The following is a 7,285-nucleotide window of genomic DNA, read 5'->3' as shown; positions in this document are numbered from 1 at the left end:
GGTAGCATTGCACTACGTGTGAGATAATACCAACTGATATATTTGCACGGATGTTTGAAAATTTTTACCTCAAATAGCGGCCTGTTGTTCCTGCCAATAAGGGTTGCATTGAAAACATCGTTATTTAATTTTTTACAACATTTTATACCAGTTTTTATTTTCCTTTTTTTTTGTAAGGCCAACTAGCGGTAAGCGGTATTAACTAAATTTGCAATTAAGTGGGTGGGATTAAATTTCTTGATTTCCCAAGCATAATCCCGCAAATGATTTTTTTTTATTGATTTTCAAAATCAATCAGTCCTTTTTGAAGACACCCTATATGATTCAAAAATTCTATTTCATTATGAAAAAATCCTTAATCGTATAATGCAATGATTAATTCAATAAATCAAGTCGAAGGTAATCTAAATTATCATGTTTCAAAGTTTCAGATTACAGAATCGATTCTCTTTCTTTATACTTCCAGTTATTATTATATTACATTTACTGACATCATTTTCAGATTAATTTAACTAATAATTATGAATGAAGTACACAATTTATCAAATAACTGCTTAGTAAAAAAATGGAATTTCTTACTACAACTGAAGTTATTTCCTGCAAAAACAAATAAAATGTGGATATTTGAAGGACAATTTTTTTGCATTTTTCTATCTGCCAATGTCAGACGCAACAAACATTCAAACAAGGAAAATAAATTGCTGACAGGTATCGGCGGTTTAAATACTTATTTCCTCTAAAAACTCGAACTTTCTCGAAACTGCAGGTAAGAGAGATCAGTAAATATAAAAGTGAACTTCCCTTTAAAGAATGGTTCCTTCTTCCGGATTAAATAAGACAAAAAAGTTTATTTACGTATTGTCTTTTAACGTTGAATTTCATGTTAGGGATACGAAAACGTACACCAGGTTTACATTAAATAACATGATTTGTTAATAAATTATCGGCATTTTTAATGTTTTTGAAATGAAATAAATGATAAATTAAGGATGAGATCACTTCATAATAAAAGAAATATATTAAAATAATCAATATCTATCTCTACAAATAATAATGGAGAATATGTGTGTTTTGACCTTCTTCAGGCTAGATATTTGAATCGGAGCTACCAAACTTGACGTATTTCAGATACATATATAATTTAGAGGAAGAAAATATGCAATTCGGAAAAATTATTTTCGAAATGCTTATTAGAATTTTAATTAATTACAAATTACGTGAGATAATGGCCCTTTTTTTTATAAACAATAACACCCAAAAATATCACTGCAAAAAAAATTTGCGTAATTTTATAATTTTGAAAACTTGACTTTTTATGATACAGATTAATCTTAGACAGACTACTCCGACCCTTCCGAAGGCATACGAAAAAACTTGAATGACCAGACCGCTGCAACGGCAACACTGTGGTTGAGTCCTAAGAGCCATCACCGGCCACGGTTCAACCCTTTCCTAAGGAAGTACGTCTCATCGTCGATTGGAAGCAGCCAACCCCCACCTTTTCGTGTGCCCATAAGAGTGGCGAGAACCAACCACCATGTCCGGAAGCTTCTCACCCTCAATTATGAGATGCCCCCCTGTGGGACATGATACAGATTAAATCCTCTTACTACTAACTCGGCCAATGGGCCATTTTCTCTATACCGATGGGCAACAGGCAGTGCAGGACGTAAAGCGAGGGCATCCTTGGTGATATGTTTCGCATTTTCTGGACTGTAAAATAAGCAGCCTGGTCATTAAAAAATGTTTTATGCTTATTTAAATGTTTTATAATGCAAAACCAATTTAAATTTTCGTGTCATTGATCAATAGAATTCCGGCATTTAAAGACTGGATGGAAGACACTTTATTTCCTAGTTTAGGATCTAGGCATTTCTTAGGTTAGTTGCAAACTTTTGCGCAAATTATTTGATAAACTTCTAAACTAAAAAGGTTTTTGCTCCATACCTGATTTCATCAAAAAGACAAAAGTGTATTTCTTCACAATATTTTTGACTTTTTAGAGATATATATTTTTTCATAAATGTTTTTTTTAAATATATCTTATACAAAAATTTGTAAATATAAGCACTTTATAACATATTTCAAAAAATTCATTATGAATGTTGCCATATACTAAGATTATATCCATCTGCTTTATTAAACATAAATAATGTCTAGCGCATTTCAAGCACAACTGTAATCTCAAATGTTTAAGTCTAACATTTGTGAACGAATTAGATTGTACTGACCATCGCCATTTTTAAAGTTATTTGGAAAGCCAAAAACAAAAGTATGCTTCTAGTTAAATCGTTATCAAGAATTTACATTAAAATATTTTTGTTTATTGCAATTCCCTTATATAATACGAAAATGAATGTATTTGTAAAAGAGTAAGAATTCTATCAAATAAGAATCAAAATTGTAAATCAGAAATTGATAAAAACTTTTTTCATTATCATTTTTGAATAAAACTCTTTCTGGTTCCAAATGTTTACGCCCAGTTTTGTAACAGATGGACGTTTAATGCGTTGAAAATGGACAGCAACTTGAAAACAGTGCATTGCCATTTGAAATTATTTCATAACGTAGATATGCGATCATTTGATTTGTAACATTTAACAGGTGTCGTTTTTGTATCTATATACCATATTTTTGTTAGAGAACCTTACTGGGCACATTTTCATATAAAGCTAACATGGAAAATTTTGTGCTTTTGCATTTGAAATGCACTGAATAACATATTCGTAAAATAAATTTGGTTTGTCTTCTTAATTTTTTTTAACTGAACTAATGATCTGAACGACCTCAAGAACAGAAATGCTAAGATGAATTGGAACAATCTTGCCAATTTGGTGGTGGGATTCTAAAGTTGGTTAAATTTTAGTCAGGTAAACTTGCGGATCTTACTCAATTAAAAATAAAAATACAAGTATTAATAATTTTTGATTCCGGTGTTCTAAACAATTTAGCAATCATTATAAAGTTGCTAATTCCCAGTCTTTTATATCAAAAGTAATAGGTAAAGCAATAATATTCTCTCCTCAAGAATATATAGAAATAAAATGTGTGAGTTTTAGTCACTTAAGCTTTAAATATTACTTAGTTAATACTTGCGGTGCTCTAAACAGTTTAGCAATTAACATAGAATTGCTAATTAACCAGTCTCATGCCACAGCCTTCTTTCTCAAACATAATAGGGAAAGTAATTATAGTCCGACCTTAAGAATATATGGAAATATCATTCTTTTGCTGCAATGATGTGCCAGATATTTAAATGATTCTCAATCGTATAGCTCACAAGTGTTCAATGCCAAAGCTGTATAAATTTATTCAAGACATGCTTTACCATTTTGAACAATTTATAGATAACAAAGAGGATACCTCAACTGTTAACTCCCAATACTTCCACCAAACGAATCTGAAAAGCCAGATCGCTTACCAAATCTGATTAGTATAACTCGCGAATGTTCCGTGCCAAAACTGTACAAAATTACTTGAGGCACACATTATGACCTTGAAGAATTTACAGATACAAAGCTCACATCTGAATTGACAACAATAGCCATCCCTCACCACATCAATATGAAAAAATTTCAGTGCCATAAATTAAAAGACGTACACAATATATAGAGCAAGAAATCGAAAAAAAGTACAAAGAAGGTTGACTGCCTTTTACACCAGTTTAAAACCAGACATCACATTGCCAACAACGTCAACGTCTTCTAACTCTGCTCTTTCCTCTAGTTGCCGACCGGGCGAGAAGATATAAGCGCCATGTCCTAACTACGTATTGTTAACATGTGGAACTTAAATCCTATTACACACATATAATGTCACCATAATTCTTGGTAAAATATCATTGGTCATCTACAAAATTCTCCGATCAAAATTACTCTCCTATTAGAAAACTGTGTGAAAAGTATTACATTAACCTAATTCAGAGTGCTACAGCACATAAAAAGGAGTGGTCTCCTTTTTGTGGCACATAAAAAGGAGTGCGTTAAATATTGCACCTTGAGTAATAATTGTACTAATATCTTGCATGGTATTAGTACAAGAATATATATAATCAATAATATTACAAAGATATCGATCTTTGGTAAAAATATAGCATTTCTAGAGAATCAATCTCGAGAATATGTAAAATTGAAGCCTTGTAATAGCCACCAAAATTTGACATAAAACTATAGTTATAGTAACGAAATAACATGCATAATTTTATTATTTAAGTCACCGCGCTTATTTATATTGCGAATACATATATACTATACTATATTAGAAACCGATAAACGATCAACTTTTTGACGAATTTCGTACAAAATTTCATAAGCCTCTATATTTTAGTTTCTACACTATACCAAATTTTATCTACCCAAATATTTGCGTTTTATAGTCAAACAGTTCAGAGTATTCGAACAGCTAGATAAAAAACTTTCCTCTGAATGAATTCAGCTTCAAAATTGGAGAGAAATCTGCAATTTGGTCTTTCGTCTATATATTAATTTTCAGATGTCTATTCCAAATTTTTCTGAGTTTACGACAAAGAGACAGATAACACAAGCTAATTAGAGTATATTTGAATTACTGGAATGCCACGGTAGCATTGCCGATAATTAAGACAGAGTTCTAAAGGCCATCATGGTACAACCTTAACATGGGAAGTATGCCCCATCATCGGTAGGGTTTAGTCGACCTCCAAACCAAATTTGCGCCCACCCGCGTGGCAAGAACTGATCACCATATCAAAGATTATCATCTTGATATCTGAGCTGCCCTCCAGTGGGATAGATTTACAGACATAATTTTTAAAAATCTGTTTTTCGGACTCAGGGGAGTTTAAAATGTGTAAATTCGTAAAAATCTCAATTTCGAATTTTTTGAAGATTATAAAAATATTGACATTTCAGTCAGAATAATGAAGACAGTAAGCTTAATGCAAGTCCAGGGCAACTACAGATTGATAAATTGATTAAAATATCTGATTTATAATGCCCTTTTTTGTTTATGGTGATCAGTTTTTTTATCCGGGTAATTGGTGGCTAAGTCAGTCTGGGAAAATCTTTTCTAAACTTGCTTTCTATAAAGTGCATAAAAAATAAAGAGCAAAGGGATGTTTTTTCCAAATTACTTTAACGCCATGAAGAAATGATTTATGAAAGTTGTAATTATAATTTTAACGTAAAATCAATCACACTTTAAAAATATTTCCTCCATGACTTAGGAACATATCATTGCGCAAAATAGACTTTCATGTCATTTTTAAAATCCATAAAATTATCTTTTAGTGATGCCAATTTAAATTCTATAAAAAAGGTTTTCAATAAACTTTTCAAACTATTTTAAACATGCTTTCCAACTTATTTTTCATTTATTTTGTTACTACATTTATATATACACATTTTGCCGCATTATTACATATATTTTTGTATGAATGTTATAATTTCTATAATAAATGCATTTTAATTCATATAAGGATAGACAAATTAATTCGAAAATATCATTATACTACTAAGCTTTACTCTAAAGGATCACGCCTTTAAAAGATGATCAGTTATTAATTTAATCTTAAAAATATCACAATAAAAAATTATTGTGAACAAAATAAAAAGATAAAAAAAATTCTAAACTAGCTTTTCCACAATTTTTTAAGTATTTCTAATCAACATATGTAATTATCTTATTACTATTTTGTATATTATGTTGTGATTTTCACAGAACTGCATTATCAGTTAAAATCTATTGTTTTAGAATTTTGAAACGAATTAATTAAAAAATATTCATGAATTAAAAGATTTTAGAACAAAATACAAAAAAAAAGTATAGAAAAGAATTATTATATAGAGTAAATAAAAAAACTTAAAAATGAATAAAATATAAGCTGGAATTAATTTTATTAAATATTATTTTAGTTTAATTTTTCTTATTCTTCTTATTTTTTTCAAAAAAAATGCAGTTTGTCAGTATATAAATGTAATATAAGCCACTCAAAAGAAATACACGTGACAACGTCAGCATCTCACTGCAGCTAAAAATATCTTAATGAGACAGTATCCTATTAATTATCTCAACGACATGATTTACTGTTTGAATTAATTATCATTTTTTTATTCTGTAATGACATATTTTGACCAAATTAATTGGCTGAAAATGACAGAGCCGCCACTTATTAATTGGTATATCTCAAAACGCTCTTACCTATGTTATCACAGCTCAAAGGCTTCAGCGGAAGCTAATTTGGTCAAGATTTATTACTCGTATTTAATTGTCTATTTTCACATTGTCGAAGAGTTTTGAATTCATATAGAAGCAATGATGAAATATATATGAAAGAGGCTAAAAACCATAACAAAAACGTTTTTTTACACAATTCGTTTGAAGTAATTAGTCATTTGTTTTCATAATAATTTCACAATGCTTTGATATTATCTGTAAAATGAAAAAAAAAAAAAAATGAAAAAAAGCGTGACAAACTTATCAGATATTTAATAAATATATACGTTATTTTTAAAATGTGCAATTCCATTGTTCAATATATTTTTTTTTATTTTATAAAATATAATTTTATATCATAAAATTTTTAATTATTTTATGAAATAATTGATAATAATTTTTCAATAATTTCATAGAATTTCAAGTTATTTCACGAAATAATTCGAAGAATCAGGTTCACAAACTAATTTCCTTACGCCAAGATAAATTAATAATTTTTAACTAATTATTAATTTAAAAATTAATAAAAATTTAAAAATGTTAGAAATTTTAAATATTTATGATGTAGAAATAAAAACTATTTATTCATAGAAGCATAATTTAATATGGAATAACAAGTACAAAAATAGTTGTCATATTGTTTCATAGTTAAATTCTAGAAAATGCAGATTTCTTCTCATCAAAATACAACAGATAATTTAACTTTACAATCTTCTAGTCATTTATTAAAGTAGGATTTAAATAATTTTTGATTTTGAATTGTTCGATAAAAGTTAAAATAAAAAAAAGCAAAGCATTGTCAAAAATCCATGCCAATTATATCGTAATATAAATACTCAGCATTTACAAATTATTTTATTTCATATTAAATATTTTAGTGGTTAATTGCTATATATTCAGAATATATATTTAAAATAAACTATAATAAATAAAAATGATATACTTACATTGATAAAAACGGCATGCTTTAAGTTGATTTGCAATTTGAGAATTCAAAAGTTGGTTTCTAGTTAAATTAATAGTTCCATCCAAATTTTTTTAAGATAGATTTTCATGGAAAAAAATCTAAATTATATATATTAATATTTCAATC

The sequence above is a fragment of the Argiope bruennichi genome, chromosome 9, assembly GCF_947563725.1.
Source record: "Argiope bruennichi chromosome 9, qqArgBrue1.1, whole genome shotgun sequence".
Lineage (NCBI taxonomy): Eukaryota > Metazoa > Arthropoda > Arachnida > Araneae > Araneidae > Argiope > Argiope bruennichi.
This window is presented reverse-complemented; position numbering follows the sequence as displayed.